This window comes from Aphis gossypii, chromosome 2 (genome assembly GCF_020184175.1).
Source record: "Aphis gossypii isolate Hap1 chromosome 2, ASM2018417v2, whole genome shotgun sequence".
In the NCBI taxonomy this organism is placed as follows: Eukaryota; Metazoa; Arthropoda; class Insecta; order Hemiptera; family Aphididae; genus Aphis; species Aphis gossypii.
In genome coordinates, this window is record NC_065531.1 from 77,557,705 (window position 1) to 77,579,164 (window position 21,460).

At 26.3% G+C, this 21,460-nt stretch overlaps 1 long non-coding RNA gene across 1 annotated transcript in view; it reads right to left on the reverse strand.

Moving 5' to 3' along the window:
• LOC126550043 (uncharacterized) overlaps nt 1–20,923 on the reverse strand; it is a 31,151-nt gene extending 10,228 nt beyond the window's left edge. The window contains exon 1 of the long non-coding RNA XR_007604066.1: nt 20,674–20,923. This is a non-coding gene — a long non-coding RNA (uncharacterized LOC126550043). The remainder of the gene's footprint in view (nt 1–20,673) is intronic.
• Nucleotides 20,924–21,460: the final 537 nt, after the last annotated feature.

A 21,460-nucleotide genomic window follows, 5' to 3' on the forward strand; every position in this document is an offset into this window, starting at 1 on the left:
AAATACTTCAATTAAATTAATCCAACATTATTAGATTTATTTATTTATTTATTTATTATTATTTAAATTTTTAATTGGAAAAGTTTTCTTATTATACTTCTCTTTCATTTATTTATTCATTTTTATGGAATGAAATTGAACAAAATTAATAATTAATAACAATGCGAGTTTAACAATACAACTGTGACTTTTTAAATAATTAGCTCGTTAATACGTTTCCTTACAATAATTAACAAAAGGATAAAGTGCATAATAACTTTCAATATTATTTTAACATTTTAATTATTCTCTTCACAAAAGCAAATCTATTTAAAAATAATGTGCGTGCGCACGTGACTTATAAATCCTTTTATCTTTTCATGTTTCTATATGCTAGACAATTTATCATTCCTTGGGATATAATTTAAATTACATTGAATATTTTACTAAGTCTATAAAATACATGAGATATTATAAAATAATATATAAATTTTAGACGAAAATTATAGATTATAGGACTGTATAAGTAAATAAGTAAATGATTATTTTAAGATAAAATATTTTTGATATTTGTTTAAATATTTTGATTATTATAAAGAATAATAATGTAATGATACATATGAGTTATGAGTATAAACCACGATTTAAGCTACTATCATTATTATCGGTATTATTTTAAATCATGGTATAAGCATTGTTGTTGAACTGTTTCGGATTTTAATTTGCAAGTGGCAGACGATATATAACTATATGTTGAATTAATCCTTTTGTGTTAACAATCTGATTTAAACATGTAATATAATATGTATATATGTATTATGTACGCAATATCATAAGTTAAAACAATAGTAGCTTATATTATATTATTACAAACTGTCCATATTTTATTTTAATTAAAATTATTATATTATAATTATAATATATTTTATAGATTTTTTTTTTTTTTAGGCGCAAAAATAATCATATTTTCACACAAAATCGGATAACTAGTAAAAATTAATAGATTTTCTCGGGAAAAAATTAATTCAATTTTTTTTTTTTTTTTTTTGTACCTACTTGTATATTGTACAGTATTGTAAAACCGAACCGATTTTTGTTTATTATTTAAAATAACATATACGCTGAAATTGAAAAACCACTTTTTACTCGATATGATTAATGACTATCAGCTGTGTAAACTGTAAAGACAATACATCTTTCAAACACACTCTGCCGACTATTACAACTCCATCAAACACGTAGTAGGTAGTACAACGGCGATATTCTGTATAGCGTACCTGTAGGTACCTGTACAAAACTCTAATTCTAACGAAAACCAATTTCGATTATTTTACGAACAAAGCAAATCTGATAATTTTTTTTTTTTTTCATACGTCTCAGATAGGTGTAATAATAAATATCTATGAAATAATTATTCAGGAGAAATCGTTATTTCCCGTTATGAATATTGCGCCAGTGATTATTTTGTAGCGTGGCGTACAAGTTTATTCATCAGAGGTGCCAAATAAATGAGATAACAGTACCTATATAGTTGTACTTGAAACAACGTCGTAACTAATTGAATTCTACGAATAAAATTTGATACCGTTGAAAATCTCAAGTGATTAGATACCCACTGCATATATTTGTATTGTATTATATTATTATAATAATAATAATAATATTATTATTATAGGTACCCAGGTAATGTATTAGTTAACCATTACATAATCGTACTGGATTAATTTCCCGTTGTAATAAAAACGAAATATGTTGGTGCTAGACATTGTGTGCGATGGGAAAGAATGGATTTTCATTGGTAATAATTATATCAATGGAAATGTTGATTGACGACGAGGAGGCGAGGGGAAAACTCCAAATTATACCCGTCCGAGACGTCATAGCATTTGATTAGTATACAGTGAATATAGTTGTAAAACTCATTTTCGAAACAGATTATAACATATATTATCAATCTCTGTCCGAACCAGAAGGAAATGCCTGTAATTTAGCCAGTCTTATATATTTATATACCTACATATATATTCAGTATACACAGTAGGATGCGCATTAATATTGAACTGAAGCCGCTGAGGTCGTTGATTCCATTTAATTATACAACCGTTACACGGTTCTGATTCAGTTACCTTAGAGTAAAAAAAAAAAAAAATAAATAAAATGATAAAACCTAAACAAATAAAATAAAAACGAAACGAAACTAAAACAATCGAAATAATTCAAACATAATATATGTATGTGTGTGTGCGTATCATTTTATTTCATTAGCGGGGAAGTGAAAACAATCGACCGAATAAATATATAACAGTTACCCATCTTATGGTAGGTACTACTAAATTTATATCATATTATTATACCTACACCAGTTGGCAGATTAGTGTTACGCAACCTCAGTTTTTCATCTAAGTTTTAATTGCGAGTTTCCGGCAAACATTTAGATTCACTATCTGCAGTGCGAATATTAACGATTCCATTTGTATCCACGGCGAAAATGACTGTTAATTAGCAAATTATCATAATGTTCAGATGGTAAAGCTTTTCACTGCAGTGCCTTATCATTTGTTTCACAGCAGTTTTCCCAACTTCATGTCCCATCCCCGTCACTAGTTTTCTCATTATTAAAATATATTATAGGTATTTAATATACTAAGCCTTTTAATTTCTTAACTTTTTAGTTTTATATCATGTGTAGTCTATATTATTGTGTTGGACCTTCAATTATTATAATAATCATATATTTTTTTTTATTTGTACATGATTTGGTTAAAATATTGGTTATTATTACAATATTTTCAAGTTCAGTTATCATCTTAGGCCATCAATATTTTTGTACGATGAATTATAATATTGTTATTACGTGTCTTGATAAACGTATAGATATTTTTTATTAAGAATTAGTGTATTTTTAAATCGTTTGTTTCTTACATCTTTTTAAAGAATCTAAATAATAATAATAGCATACATTTATTTTATTCCCTTTTAAAATTACATTATTATTGTATCATATATTTATATAAATATATATATCTATATATATATATTTATTATTTTTTTTAAATTTGTATTAAAACAAATTATAATTGTGTCAATACAAAACTTTATCCATTAACTATAAATAAAATAAATATAAGTTAATATTTTATAATGGCTTGCTGTAACTATAAGTCTATATTATTTGTCATTGTATATAACAAGCCAATACTCATAAGTAACCTTGTGTCCTTAATAATAACATACCTACGCATGGAGATAAAAGATAAAATACGAACACATTAAATATTTTCGTTCGATATTCCATTAAATATTTTATTACAAGTCTGTGCGAGGAAAGATAAACATGATTTAAACCAAGTTCACAATAAATGCACAATTATTTAAAAGTAATGAGCATATTAATACGAAGCACAAAATCCTTACGTTGTTTTAAAATGATTGGAGAACCACGAAGAGAGGAGAGAAAGTAATAACAAATATGAAATGGGTTTGCATGCTATTAAATTGAAATCGCAAATATTAATATATTCCAATTGTAAGTAATGTTGTCGAGCGATTCAAAAAAACCAACATAACTTACATACGAAAATAGGAAAGGTGTTGAACGGCTAACGAGTTGATCAAAAAATAACAAGTACCAATAATAACAACAATAATAATATTAACACAAGTAATAAAGGTTTACTCTAAACGGCTGTTGTTAAATTAAAACCACAAAATGATGCAAACCGCAGTCGGTATCCAAGATAACACGTGGCGCCAGTGCTTTTAAACATCGGTATGATTATATAATCAGCTCGTGAGAGTAATTTAATGGTATACGTCTTAATGTCTTATGTTATGCTAAAAGCTCTTAAAAACTTTTAAATTTTTATAGTGAGTTCGATAAAACTAATAACATTAATACTTATACAACGGCAAACATAAATACGTGATAACTTAAAGTATGGGGGACTAAAATAGAATGGTTATTTAATATTGATTAATTATTACTTTTCACGAGAAACGGACATTGAAAAATAATGAAAATAAAATGAAACGATATTATCCAAGTCAATTAATTTATTTATTTTAAAAACTGTACCTATATACCTACCAGATATTAATTACTAATGCAAAATATTGTACTATATAGGGGAAAATAATAAAAAACGCATGTGGAGTATTTTATCCATAATGCTTTGATGCTCTCTCATCTAATATTTATTTGAAAAAAATGACAACACACGTACCTCCTACGTTGAAATTAAAATAATAATATAGATCAATAATCATTGTCAATAGTCTAACAGAGTTCATACTAATAAAAATAGTTTATGACAGAATAAGTAAAATACCAATTTATTCACTAACGCGACATAATATTTCTATATGCTTAAAGGATTTAGGTATTATGAATTATATTAAAGATGTTAAAAGTTTAAGACAAAAGTTTCATAAATATTATTTGAACCAACGGAATATAATGATATTACGAGTTTTTAAAGTTTTTCGTCTTTAAGAAAACGTAGCTAGATTTTAACGATTTATTTATTTCAAGAACTGTGTCAGAAGTGTTGTATTTTTGTTTGTTATGTTTTTTTTTTAAATAATTATTTTCGTGTAGTTTTGACTCGCTGTGGATAAGACGCGGAATAAAGCAGAAAGTATACCTACTGGACTGATATATTATTAACGATAAAGTCGAGAAATTATTGCGCAAAATACAGTATAAATTTAAATTTGAAATTCAAGTGATTTTTGTGTGTAGGGGAAAAATGTAATGTAACATAATAATAATAATAATAATAACAACAAAGACGATGAAAATAATAATAAAAAAAAAAAAAATTCAAGAATTATAACGACTATCTGGGCAGGAGCAGCTGGTTTTTTTAAATTACATTCTGCATTACATTCACTCATTGATTCTCGTTGAACGTCCAACAAAAGAAATACTTCAGCTACACGTATAAATTATGGTATTAATTTTGTGATCGAACGTGTAGATTAAAAATAAAAAATGATGTTGTTTGTGCGACTCGATGTTACGCAATCATACCGATTAGATATATTGTGTTATTTATGTTTAAATATCGCGGTTTAATTTACCGTCCGCCTAGATACAATAATAATAACCACAAATCGATACGCGTTTTTCGAACAATAACGTACGCGTCACATCAATCGCGAGCATTTATATGAGGTCGTCACACGCGTATTGATAGAGCGGTTTTTTAAAATTTATTAAAATTAATAATTTTAAATCGTCGGACACTTCGAGAAATGATTTAAACGAACCCTCAAAAATAAAATAAAATAAAATAATAGATACAGCCGCACATCGTTAAAGACGTATTCGCGAAACATAATATCTGCAGCATTATAATATTATGATATCACACTATTATAACATTATTGTTTCAAATCGCGAAGGTTAGGAAGGTTAAAAAGTTATGCATACGAAACGTCCACAATGTGACTCAAATTTATTTGACTAATTTTTTACTTTTCATATCTATCCGATACGATTAAAGATACAACACAATATAGTGATAACATCTCACGAGACTCGGTCGAGGATGTCTCTGCAGTGTGGTACTTTTACTATAAATATATCCAATATTAAGATTTATACAACCTATTGTTAATAAACAAAAAAATTTCAATAATAATAAATAAAACGTTTCGTGTATAGAAAATTCCATGTACAAGCTTCATGCATATATATATGTATACGTATAATTTATATTATTCAGTATGTCTATGTGTGTGTGTGTGCGTGTATGAATGGTTAAAGACTAATCCCGCAAGACAGATCGTCGTTATATATTGTACGAGACGAATAACTCTGCTCTTGGTTCGATTGAATTAATGTAAACGAATTAATGTGAATTGTTGTCGTTTTTGACACCGGTAACATAAAAAATAAAACAAATGCCGTTAGAAAAAAAAATAAAAAATAAAAAATAAGAAGAAGAAAACCGACGTTTAATTTATGATAATACTTATCATCGAGGATAATCGATAGAGCGTAATGACGAAAAACAATAATTTATAACTTTTTTAGAGGATTTCCTCTCGATGTCCATTCTAGATTATCGTTATCGTCTCGTTATTAGAATATTAATATTATAATATTAAACATTATGAACACGAAACGTCATGACTAAGCGAATTCATACCTACCCAATTCGTTTTATCGTCGCGTTTCAATCGACACATGCGTGTGTAGTAATATGAGGTACCTACCAGCTATACTAATATTATTATAAGCCACACTATATAGGCGTATTACAAAGTTGTTTTTCTGTTTGTTTATCATATATATATTATATATTATGTAATTAATATATTTATATTATTCGTGAATAGAGCATTATACAAGTCCCGTCGCGCGTTTCGCCATTTTTGATTTTTTTTTTACCATAATCCGATGTGATATGACCGACGGATAACGTTCGATAGACGTCGCCGTGATGGGTCCTGATGATTTGATCGTAGCAACCTAACCTGTACACCAACGACTTCGCAATGAATTAATCCGAAAAATGCGAATAATTCTGCCATTCTCTCCACCATTATCACGCACAATGGTCAAGTGTTTATCGCGGTGTAAGAGTCACGTGGCCATGAATAGCTCCCCGCGTGCTCGTCATCACGACTGCGTCAGAAACGAAGGTGAATAATATTGTGTACTTATGGATAATATATTAAATGAATTACATAACGAGCACTGTACGATTTGACAGTGTTGGCTGATCCGACGAAGTTCGTCTCATTAAAAAATTACTGACAACATATTTTATATTTTATGCAAAAGAATAATGTAATGTATTATGTTTTGAGTATGTATTATTACAATATTATTTCGAGCTATAAACTCTTAGAAAATATTTTTACTCAACGTTCAAATTAAAAAAAAAAATTATAATAGTAAAAAAAAGTCGTCGTTAACATACAACAGACTTGACAGTTTTCAAAAAAGTATAAATAAATAGATAAATATATCTTATTAAGAAGGAATTTTGTAAACATTCTCCTCTTCGCCAATCGGTGGGTCGTGACGAGCCATTCTACCACAGTTAAGCCATCCAAAACGCATAAACATACACATTATCTAGTGCTAAAAAGAGAAATATACTATTTTAGCACAATACAACAGTTGTATTGTTACTGTTTTATTGTTACAATAAATTTATTTCATAATATACGTCTTGTGTTTTGAGTGTTTGATGCGATTCCAAGATGGTTTTTTTTTTTGACAATTTCTGAGTGACTTCCATTTTATTTATTTTTATTTTACTTTAAAATAAATAATAAAGTTTGTGACGTGGTCAGTCTGATAGCATGTCCCCATTATTATTCCACGTTGAACATATTAAATTAAACAACAAAATTAACATTAGAAATTTTGAAAGTTTGCTCCACATAATACGCACATTTTATGAATGGAATAATAATAAATTTGTATTTTTATTATTATATTTGTATAAAACACGGGTTCAGCATAATAAATCAAACCTACAAAACCTTTAGACTGTATTTAAAACAATAGAATAAATCTTATAAATGGTTAAAACACATTTCATAACCTCTTTTACATACACATAATGATAATAATATTTCTTCGAAATTTGCATACAATATTTTCGCATTATTCTGTTACTCGTATTCAAAAAACAAAAAATAAATTATAATATTAGAGAAACGGGGAAAAAAATTATAATTTGTCGATATACGCATAATATGAACTAGAGACGACGAAAATATATAATATCACTTCTGCATAATATTATGCAATATTTTATATAGATTACACTATATTATGTTAATAAAAAGTCTTAAGTATAAAAACGTGCGAATTCACTAATAAATATAACATTATATGGTAATCAATATATGATTAGACGTCTTCTATACTTCGGTTTACTTTAGGGGGTGCATACATAATTTGGAATAATAAATAATGGTTTTCCAAATATCAAGTTGCACAACGTTTATACTTTTTAGTTGATGGTAAATTTAATATACGTGATTACTTGATTAAAATATAAATGATGATAGTAATTTAATATTGCGGTGCGTTGTGGAATTTATGAGTTTAAAGTATAAACTGCAGCTAAGGAGATACAATTAAAAAAATATATTTTTGTGGAGATTTGCATTAAATTAGTGACAACATACAGTCAACCGGCTGTGAGTTGTTGTTACATAAAATGTAATGCCATTAAAAATGTTTTTATGATTTGTGTAATGTCGACAGTTTGAAATTTATACTAACCTACATAATAGATACAATGTGCGAGATTTAAGTTCGATTAAAATTCTTATAATTATTGGATCGTGACAAATTGAATTATTCCTTAACAAATTCGCATAAATTGATGTATTATAAATATAATATTATAACGTATATTCCTAGTTACTGTGAAAAAATATATGGATAAGATATTATCTACATTTACATTATCAATAATCTACATCTACAACTTATACAGCAGTAAAAATACGAAAGTACTTTCGATACTGACAAAAAAAAGGTGACAAGACAGTAATATACTTTAAATGCGAATTTTAATAGCAAATCAAATCAAGTTGGTAGTTGGTACTAACAGGGAGGTAGGAATTTATAGTTAAAAAGTAAAAAATGTACAGTAGTTAATAATTGAAGAAAACAGACATTTTCACACAAATCTAGTTTTTGAAGTAATCGATTTTTTTTTTTTTTTAATTCGAAAATAAATTATTATACATAGGTACTTGAAATGTTTACCAATTATTTGTAATAGCATTTTCTACACATAGTATAATTTTAAAAATATCAATTACTTTTTGTGCTATTTATAGATGTTTGTAATTTTTGACTTTTTTTTTAATTTATGTATTGCTACAATTTTTATTTTTCTATAAAAAACTTGAACATCTAATATAATCTTATCCTCAAATATTATTTATGCAAAATAGATCCAAATACAGAGGCAATACTTTATTATTAGCTTTTAAAGTTAATATTTTACAAAATTCATCAAAATCACCAACATTTGCAAATTATTTTGTAACATAAATTCATAACATTTTTAGTAGGTACCTTAAAGTTTTTAATATAAAGGTTTATTGAAATTCCATACTTAAATACTTTTTATAATAAGCGTCTGAAATTTAAATTTTGTCGAAATTGAATATTTAAACAAATAATTACGTTTTTAGTGATTTTATTAAAATTCAAAAATATTTACGAGGACTAAAGTAGATTATTATAATAATTGCATTGATAAAACATACTTGTAATATAGTTTGACTGTCTCAGCTCAAAATTTTTATTCTAATGTAATAATTTATCAATTAATTCAATTTTTTTAACACGACCATTACAATGACCTACTAAATAACTAGGTACATTCAACTCTTACTGTACATTAGAACGGTTACCTACTTACCCACTGGTTTTTTTTATTGAAATACCAACAACTAATACTATTTAAGTCATTAAAAAAAAAAAAATCACAATATTACAACATATGCTTTTAATTTCATATTATAATGCAAATTATTGTTTTGGATAAATGTATAAAAAATTTAGTAAAGTCACTCAATTGTGTAGTAGGTGTTTCAACCTGATACCTAAATACTTTTAGACTGATCACTTTAATATTGATATGTTAAATTTTAATTCAATGATACATCATTACATTTAAAAAAAAAAAGGAATCTGAAATAGTGTATTGGCACACTTATTTATATTTAAATTATTTATCTTATCCATTATCTATTTTTATTAAAACCATTGCATATATTATAAACAGTTAAGTCAATTAATAAGTCGATATCAACTTAGGTATCTAATAATAATATAAATGATTCTTCATAAACCATGATATTTCATAGTTTAAAATTAGTCATAATCGAAAAATATGATAGGTACATATAATATATAAAGCTATATATATATTTTTTTTTTGAAAATTGCAACTATCCGTGATTATTTAATTTTCAGTTATAAGAAATAATCAAAATCAATTTTTTTGAAAACAAAAATCGAGTAAATATAACGTTTTTTGGTCATATAATTTTTATTTTTCAATTACTTTTATAATCTCTTACTAAAAAATATAAACTAGATCCAACATCCACCACACATAACCCTCAATATTGATAATTGAACAATTTTTTTGGTATAAAAAGTGTTTGCAGCACTAAAAAAAATACAAGTTTTTGTTTAAGTGAATAAAATCAATACATTTATTACTTTACTCAGAGTCTAAAATTTAATTTCTAATGAGTAGTTAAATAATTATAATTATTCATAGTTTTTTTTTTAATTATACAAACATTTTGTGGCACACTGCTTCTTTAAACCTAAATTACTTAAGTGTAAAGGCTAATTATCAGTAATAACCGACTTTACCATGGGAAATATAATCAAAAACAAAATACGTGTGGTGCTCACCGCTAGGTGTATTTTGGTTTAAATGCTATAACTCCATGATCCAGTTTACGTGTAGGTACTTGTGTGCGTCCATGAAAATGAACAATACTAAAAGCAACACAGATTTTGTACAAAATTTTTTTTTTTTTAATAGACTACAAAGACATATATATATATTTAAATTGATGAAAAAATGAACTACTGATACTACGGGTGTATTTATATTTCCTCTCTCAATTTTTCGGAAATAGGAGTCGAGTTTGTATAAAACTATACTTAAAACCTGTTCAGTAGTGTGCTCTGTAAATTAAAAAAAATATGTGATTGTAAAAACGATTGAATAAGTAGTTCCGGATTTAACCCATGACAAAAATACTCATTTAAACTTAATGTCAGTTACAGTTAATATTTCCCCCTAATTTCAACAGTTTTTTAATTTTTCGGAGGAAATATAAACATTTCCGGGATAAATGTTCTGTAAAGTTTGTGAAAATTCCGTAAAAATCGATTAAGTCGTTTCAAAGATTAGCCAGGCAAACAGATAGACACTTTAATTTTACTCGTTTGAATAGATTAACTACTATACTCATTTGTTCAAAAATCGATTTTTATGTATTGACATTCTTAGAAAACAATAAAACTAAATTAAAAATACAAATTTTAGCTGAAATAAAAACTTGATAACGATAAAAATTTTATTTTTAATGAATTGAAATTATGCGAAAAAAATATTTTCAATGCCTAATCATAATCCATCTTGAGGAAACGATGAACCACTCGATGTAACAATCATCCGGATGACTGTAAGTCTTCATTTTTCTACAGACCTATCTCTGACGTGTCAACTACTGCAGTATAAATATCATAGGCACCACTATTGTGTGTATGTGTGTACACGCGTGTAAAAGTTTACTCACAACATACATAATAATAATAACTACAACGATAACAATATAATAATATATAATCATGTGTGTCCCTTCTAATGACTTTTTGGTTTATTTATTTCCAGTCGTGCAAAAAGAAAAAAATATTTTTAAAGCTTCTAGATACGAATGCACTAGTTTGGTACATAATAACCATCGTGTGAGCTCACGTGTTGCCTTCTATGATGCAGCGGTCGAGTATCCATTCGTATGTGATACATTTACTACTAAATCGTGCGCCAAATATATTATTAACGTTTTGTATTTCCTACCGTCTCACACGAGAGGTTATCACTTTCGTTGATTTCGGAGACTTGTATTAAGCAGGACAGTGAGTTGGTGAGAATACTGCAGTAACTGGCTTCAACTTTGCACGCACTGTAATCAGTATCTTTGGAGATGGTTAAAGTTTCCACCGTTGTAGTCTGTATATATGGAATATTTGTTTGATAGTTTACACTGGAATTAGATGTTTCCACTTGCACTGGCCGCTCCGATCTGATTTTCCACAACGGTTTTCGTAAAGATATGAACACGTGGGTCCTTTAGATACAGATTCCCCGAGGAAATTCGTGTATAGAAAAGAATGAGTTGATTTCATGTGGAGGTGGTGTAGATTTAAGTGTATGTTCATAGATATGTGTCACAATAATATTATGATTGTCATATCATTGTTATACCACGAAATATTACTCACAATTCAGTCACAAATCGTTTCTGCAGACGACTTTTACCACACTATCATGTGTGTATTCATAATATTATTGCGGTCGTGTTATACTGTTATATTATATAAATTTCGATCCATCTGTTTTATTTTATTATAGATTGTTTCATTAACTATTAAAATTTTATTTGTGTATCGAAAATGGTTTGGAGAACTGTTTTCGTAATTGGTTTGTAAACACGTATAAATTAATGAAATAAAATAAAAAAAGAAACATATACAATTATTAGCATTTTATCTGTGTTAAATATATTATCTATATGACATAATCAGGCAATACATGTCAATGCCAGATGATGACATGCAACCGAAAGGCTGGTAAACATCTCAACAGGTAATGAGTGTACCTGTTGTATAATTTGTCGTTATAATAATGAATTATTATAGTTTATCATTATAATATTATTATTTGTGGTTTGGCTGGATCAGTCAACCACAACTCACGGATTGTTGATCGGTTTATATGTGATGTGTGTACTGCAGTAAGCTGAAATCCGAGAGATTTAATATGTAAATTAATAGTGTTAAATACAATAAGCCACTAAATAAATCTAAAAAATAATAAAAAAAAAATGAAATTTGATAACACAAATTATTTTGCAACGATTATCATTGCCCGTAAAAGGTATTTTATTAAGTATTGTTGTTATATAGATATAATCAAAGTTATCGATATTTAAGTACGGAGTAAAATCATAATAATTTATATAATCTAAATGCATTAACATAGTTTAATAATCGGTAAAGTAAACACCAATTATAATTTTATTTATATAATATAAAAAGTACATGGAATACAAAAATATAAAATTACAAGAGTTATTACTTTCTGCAGCAGCAACATTATTAAATAAAAATTAAAAATTGATCTATTTGTACACAAAAATATGCACCATCAATTCAAAATTTAAAAAATGTTCCTTTTTTTGAATGGGTAGTGATAGCATAGCTAAATACTTTTATTGCAATATATCTTATTTTTATTTAGGTATGTAGTTACTTTCATGAAGCATCTAACAGGTATGTTATGTTATATTATTATCATGATATAATATGGTGGGTACCTATTGGTAAATTTAAGTATTCGATAACACCAACCTATTTTTTTTTCTAATCATATAACATATTTTGTACATGGTGGGGCTGAAAAGTGAATAACGCAAAAATATACAAAATAATCAATTTAAATATCAAACTCTTGCGAATAATTATTTTTAAATAATATTAGCATAAACTTTCAAATGTGGTTTGGCAAATTGTTTTTAAAATTGTTTCTTTTCGTGCAAATTACCATAAGTATTACATTAAGGTGTACAAAGTGTTACGCCCCAAAACGTGAAATCGCTCAATATTCGTGAAATGGAAATATTTAATTTTTTTTTTTTCACAATCAATGAAACGAACTCAGTGTCTATACATTTCGTGAATTCGTTTTTTTTTTTTTTTAATTCCATCTATACAGTTAACGGTATTGGCATTAAATTTCTTAGAACTATATATTAAAAGACAATTTTTTTTATAGATATAGAATTACAATATTAAATATTATTTCAAAACACTTTTATAATTTAAAATAAAAAGCTATTAGTGTTTTTTTGAAAACATTATATTCTTTTAATTTTAAAATATAACAGAAATGTTGAAAATTTAAGTTTTAATTGTTTTTATTACAATATGCATTTTTAATTCCACACTCTGACACAGAATATTATTTAGAGTACCTACTCTAATATCCAAAATCTAATTTTTGATGAAAATAATATATGAGTTATAACTGTTGAAAGTTTTGACGAGAGGAATAGATCGGCACAAATGTACTGCACAAAATATTTGTCTATTACTCTGCTCATCAAAACTTTAAATAGGTACTTATAAGTTATAACTAATCCACTAGTCTTCCGAAATTAAATATTCATATATTAAAAACACTAAAGAATTTTCTACTTTGGAATAAAAATAAAAACTTTTTGGTTGCTAATCTAAAAATGAAAACTATAAAAATAGAAAAAAATAATGATAAGTAACGATATAAAAAAATATGAAATACTATCTTCAAAAACTTTATTCGTTTTTGAAATAATGACTTATGCTTAACTTTAAATAAATCATGCATATAATATTATATCTAACGATAAATATTATTTTTTAAATTATTTTTTTTCTTAGTTTAATTGATAACGTTTTTGGGTGGATTATTCAAACATGAAACAGGGACGCAATTAGGCCATAATGGGGAGGGAGGTAAATGAGATTTTAGATTCCCCAAAATGTTAAAGCAATTTTTTTTTTTTATGCTAATAATGTATCTATAGTTAGCAACTTAATGCCCATAATATTGATGTAGAGTGCTTAGATTATTTTTTCAAACAATGATAAATATTATTACTACCTATGAAGCAAAATATAAATGCACAATAAAATTTTATTATTTTTATGAAAATAAATAACTGTGCATTTTTCATTTGATTTTATGTAATTTATATTTAAGTATATTTGACACGTTTTTATATTTAAATACGGATAAGAATTTTTTTTTTCATATTCTTGTAATTAGGTATATTATATTATATACAATAATTATTTTAAAGAATAAATATATTAATAAAAATGCATAATACTATGGTTTAAAAGGAGTATAAATATCATTATAACTATATACAAATATACCACTCTTCATCGTTCCATATAATACGTTTTGTACCTATCTCAAGTTCTATAATATTTTTCAGCAGTGGAAGTACCAATTAAAGAAAACGCAAATAATACATACAAGATATAGCCCCAAGAGTTATTTTCATACGTCTGTGTGTACCTAGATTTTATTTTCTAAAAAAAAATAAAAATATTTTGTTGTAGAAAGAAAATCTCTGATTTATGATTTATAATATTATTTTACCTATGGCTGGCCATCACTCGTTGTAAGAAGTTTGATCGTAGTTTCCTCTGCGCATAATAACAAAATAATACAAATTTATTACCATATGAAATGCTGAATAGAAACATAATAATTCGAAAAAAAATGTTTGAAGACGTGTTTGCGGATAAATTTTTATAACGTTATATCTAATAATAAAAGTTATTTAGTTTTATTAAATTATGCATACACCTATATTCAAATTAATACGAAAGGTGGTTTCTGTCGTTCTCATTATTATTATTATTTTTTTTTTTAATGAAATACGAATTAAAATTTCCGCCGTTTTTACCGCCAGCACAAAATATAATATAATACTAATATATTCGACTAGCATTTAAGCCGCCGCGGACCGACTTTAATAAAATCATCCTTAATGATAATTTTCCGTCATTCATTTCGTGCATTTAATTAAGTCGCTAATTGTTTAAAAAATATTTTTCCACGCGTTTAATCACCGGCGGTCGCTCTGAGCGAAACGTCTGACTCGTCCTACACATGTGGCATAACACACCGTGTCCAATTTTAATCTAGCCGAGAATTTCGGTACATTTCCGGGTATTCGCACACGCCATTTCTTCGTGCATCCTAATACCACGTTTATTATTCTTTACTTGACGAATTCGTTTATACATAATAAATTTACAACTTTTACACATCGCTATTAGGATATTTGTATAGGTATTATACACGGGTCACGTATACCTAAATGCATCTATATATATATATATAATATATATGCATAATATACCTTGTACCCTGTTCAACACCTCCCCCCCTGAAACCCACAGCCACACAAACACACACAATATTCACACATACATCAGCCCTGCTACCCTACCACTTACCTCTACTATCACACATGTAAGTAACATGGTGGTTTTACATTATTTTTAGGGGCATTGTTTGTTTTTGTTCGTTCCATTAAGATGATTTACCATGTTGTCAGCCCGTGGCTTTAAATAAAATAAATGTGTCATCTGCATAACTGTATTATGATTGATTAATACATATTTACGTCTGTTATTGTTTAATATTTATATATATATATACATATTATATATATTATTCACCATTAATATCCATCAAAAATACTTCACTTCGAATTAGAGTAGATAACCGGAACAGTGTGTTAATATTAATGCAATGTATAATTATTATGATTGCTATTACGAGCAATCGATCTCTTTAAATTAAATTAATTTTATAAATGAACAATTTTATTATTAATATTATTAGGCGTATCATTAATTATTTTATTTTCTGAATGATCAGTAGGCTTATGCACGGCATACACAATTATAACATTATGATAAGTGATAATAGTGTTATATTATATTATATTATTATATTTAAACATTTTTAATTGTTTCTCAAAACACTGATTACTGATTATGTAAAACACTAAACTACGCAATAACTTTTAATGACATTGTGTTTAGTAAAAATCAAAAATGTATTAAATACGACTGCAAACAAAGTATATAATTATTAATAATTAAAAACTAATTCAGTTTTTATTTTTAATAATATTATTATTTGGGAACGACAACAATACAAATACCGTAGTTGGTGTATGACACGCATAATCTGATATTTATGTATTCTATAATGTTATGTAATGTACTTTAAAATTAGGAACGTGTTTGATTTATAACGTTTATTAATTTTTATTTTTTAATACCCTTTGAGGCACTGGTGAGGTTAAATTCACAAACAAATAATTTAATATTCAAGAATGATAATATATTATAATATTTCTTGAGTTGTATGCAACAAATTTTAATGTTTGTACAAACTAAAACATCTTAATGTTAGTAATAATGGTGCCAAGAAAAAAAAATACCTTAAAAAGCTAAAATACTATTAAATCAAAAGTAAATATCTCGTGTTTAATTTAAGAATAATTTACGACATAATGCATTGTAATAATATCGTGAATTTAATTAATTTGTTTAGTCTATAATTTAGTTCGACCTTCGGCACGTATATGTGCATTATTCATTAAATTTATCACTATTAATTACAAATACTTTGGTACGAAATTAAACATACATTTTATTTATTAACGTTGGAAATTTATAAACTCTACCAACGGTTACAACATATAAGCATTTAAGCATTTATATTATTTCATTATTGTAGACAAATGCAGTCAGTTTTTTCGGTCTGTCCTTGAAGCAATTAAGTTTTAATGACCAAATGTTTAGTCTACAATACTCAAGTGAAATATACATAATATCTTTACTTTAGGAAAAAAAATCCATAAAGATTAAAATACTATATTAAACAAATGAAAATAAATTTTAACGTTACAAAATAATATGATTTTATTTTAAGAACACTATATAAATATAAATTAAAAAAACATTGATTATTTTTTAGTTATTTCATAGTGATGGGTTTTTAACCATTAGTTTTAAAACCATACACATAATCCACAGTGCTCGATAAATTTTAAATTATTACTATAATTATTATTATTGCGCTTGGTGGGATTTAATGTTGGTTTTTTTTTTTTTTTAACAGGATTTTGTACATGAGATATTTTAACCAGGGATTACTTATTCAGGATTTTACGCATAAATACATGAATCGGCGGTTATTACAGTACATTATTAAAATGTAATTAATATAAACAGCGCATTGTCATTCGACAAATAATAATGTAATTAGGGTTTTTTTTTCTAAAATTACTATCCATAATTTACTGATGCAATAAGTTTTCGTTTATTGTTGATTTAAATTTAAAAGCAGACAATTTAAGTTCATAGCCATTATATTGAAATAATACCTTGTTTTGTGTCGAATAAATAACGCTTCAATAATGATAATAATAATAATAATAATGGTTTGCAAGGCAGTGATGGTTGTAATAGTCAATAAACAACAAAACATATAATTCTTTAGGCACACATTTCAAATTATTGTGTAGATTTTTATAAAATGCAGTTCAAAAATTATTATTAAAATATTCGTTTATGGTCTTTATTTTAATAACAACTATAATAATATAGTCAGAATATTATATTGCTGTCAGTCTTAGATTCAATAATTCTATTTGGGGACTTAGAATGTATTATAATATTATTATGCAGCTTAATAAAAAAAAATAATTCACTCTTCATGCGCTATTATTATTATTATTTTTTTTTTTTTTTATTGGTTGAGCCATATTATATAATTATATTCCTCACACCTGATTCCTGTCTATTATAAAGCAAAAACAAACTTAAATTTAAAATAATATTACATTATTAATTTTATGACGATTTACGTTTATTAGAAAAGTATTAATAAACAAGAAAGAATGATTAACATTAGACATTTATTAAAATATTTTTAATTAAGAAGTTTGTAGTGAAAGTTTCTGGAATAAATTAATGAGAATAATAAAAAAAAATTCTTACTATAAATCGTTTTATAAACCACTCTATGAGATAATAATTATAGATAGTTATCCACCAATACTAAAGTGAGAAATAGTTACAAAACGTTAAATTAATAAATTCTCATTTAGAATCAATATAGAATAAAATCTAATGAATCTAAGTTATATTTATATGTATATATAGATTACATAGCTATAAAATATAAATATTTAAAGATAATAATAATAAACACCTCGTAGTTAAATAAAAAGGTATACTCAAAATCTTACAATTTATATCAGATATTTTCGATATTTTAATAAAACATGTTGTATCACACATTCACATTTTTTATTTTTTGAAATACAATTAGTTATTGGCACATATTGTGCAATATTATTTTTATTTCTCTATAATATTTTAACCAAAATATTGACAAATATTAAAACCATCATCGTTTAACACACATACAGCATAATATTAAGTTATATTTTATTACCAATGGTGATATATAACAAAAGCTTTAATAACATTTTCAACTTGAAAGTACCCAGGAAACAGGTAGGTAGTGATTTAGGGAAATGGGCAAACATAATAATTATTTATTACAATCATGACCGATTACAGTTCAGTGATATTACAAATAACAGTAGAACGAAATATTATAAGCAATTCACTGGCCACATAATTGTGCAATAGTGGAACCCGCCATGCACTAATAAATCCATTATAAACTATAGCAAACTCAGATTATAAGGTATTTGTGTATTCGAATTTTGTATACTCGAAATTAAGAAAACAAAAAACGATTAAGTACATTAAACACGCGAATACCTTGTATTATAACGTCTTTGAGAGTGTAACATCTATAAAAATGGGCATCGGACGGGTAAATTGTCTTGTATCGACATCAAACACAAGTCTGCTGAGTATAAAGTTCAGGGCATGGTTAATATAATATAATTAAAATTATTTAAGTCTACAGAAATCACAACTCATTAGTTAAAAATCCGGTTTATATACGATTTTAAATATACAATTTTAATTAGCATTATGTTTAAGGCGTTAAAAACGTACAGGTTCTCACCTATCGATCAAGATAAATAAATATATTTGTATTTCTACAATGCTAATACATATAAAAAAAAAAAAAAATTTAAAAAGTTTTCAACCGCATAAAACGTGATGGAATTAGCGGTAGTAAGATGATTCATTTGTCAGATATTATATAAAAATCGTCAAGAAGATTAAGTTAATATAGCAATTGGTTTATCAGTATCAATTATTGTTCTATTAGTAGTCGTGGTAAATATTAAAAATTGATCAGTGAAATAAATAAAAAAATCTTCTGCCAAACGGTAAAACTGTAGATATCCAATAGAACGGAGATCTACTCATATAACATCTGATCTAGAAACAGTAGATATTCTAGAGTGAAGAAGAGTAAAGCCTACATTTTGACTAGAAACATTTGAAAATCTAAAAATGATATAAAAATGATATAGGTTTTGTTAACAAAATTACAAAACCTATGAATGGTAAGATTAAGTTATACAGTTAGAATAACATGAACACTTAGGTTTTTTTTTTCATTAGTAATAAATAATAAAAACGAAACATTTACCAAAAAGCTGTGGGTCGTTATATCGAATAAATTTAGATAGTTTCGTGACGTTGCTTAGTGCTGAGATCGGCTTAAAAGAGCTTAAATTCCAATTTAAGAAATAAGCTTTTTTTTAAATATTTTTTGAACAATAGCCACAATGAGACACACAAGAAATATCTAAAATTGTATCTGAAATCCCATCAATCAGACGCTGTATAGTCTCAACGTATTCTAAATATTTAGGACTAACAAGACATTAGTTAATCAGAAATCACAGCCACTTAGTAGATTATGATACAAAAATGAGTATTTATCGGATAAAACCATAGATAGCTCAGTTTATGCCGTATAAATGTAAGCAGAAAAAATATTAAGGAATTAAGCAAAAGTAGATTATAAACTATAGTTGATGTTGTAGCTGTGAATTTATGATGTTACTTTCAAATGTATTTTCTTAAAAGTCATAATATTTTATCAATATAATATTTAATTTGTTATGTTTTTACGTTATTTATTAAATCATTTTTCTATTTGTTGGATTTTCAATAATTACATTTAGTTCAGAGATCTAAACTACTAAAGTTTCTGAATAGTTTTCTGAATGCGTAAGTGAAAAAAAAAAACAATTTTCTTAGAATGATGCCGTATATTGGCTGACAATCAAATATCTTTTTTAAGAATTTATGTTTACCAATTTTTCTAGATAATTACACGATAAACTTGGTACTTAAAAATAAATAAAAAATCTTACCTAGGCGGCTGTTACATGGCTATTATTGTGATGATTTTTGTAATATATTTTGTACGACCTTCACAATAGTTTCAATATACAACCGATAACAGCTCGACCGGATGTCCGATGATGAACGCACGCGTTACTGAGATTTATCGAATGTACCTATATCATTTTGAGAAGCTGTCCATAATTTATATTTATTAAATAATATAATATATTATGTGTTAGGTATATATTTAGTTATTCCGAAATAGTGAGTACTTAAAAACACGATGATATATTGCAAAGTTGTATGGTGTGTATAATATTAATTCGTTCCCCATGCCAACGGAACATGGAAATAATATCGTAGTTATTTTATTATATAACTATCTGTATAACACGACTTCGCCTTCGCCCAGGAAAAATGAACAGACATAAAATACTGAGGGTGATATATCGACGAAACTCGTTTTTAATGTAGGTACCTCATTCACAGTTGATTTGACATCGATGTATTGCCTCGCTTTGTGAACTAATTCAACTGATATAGAAAATCCACCTATGGTAGATTGGATGTACCTATCATTTGGTTTATTTTTGACATAGTTCAAACTATTCTCTTAACTTTCCAGATATTTCTAAGAACAGTTTCTAAAATTTTCGTTGAAATTGAACGAGTGATTTTTGAGTCTATAAGTACATATACCCATTTGACCTTTTGTTGTATACATTTAAATAACAAGAAATTAATTAATTAATTAAAAAAAAAAAAAAATCCCATATGAGCGTATGTTGGGTCGGCTAGTCTATATCAATTTTG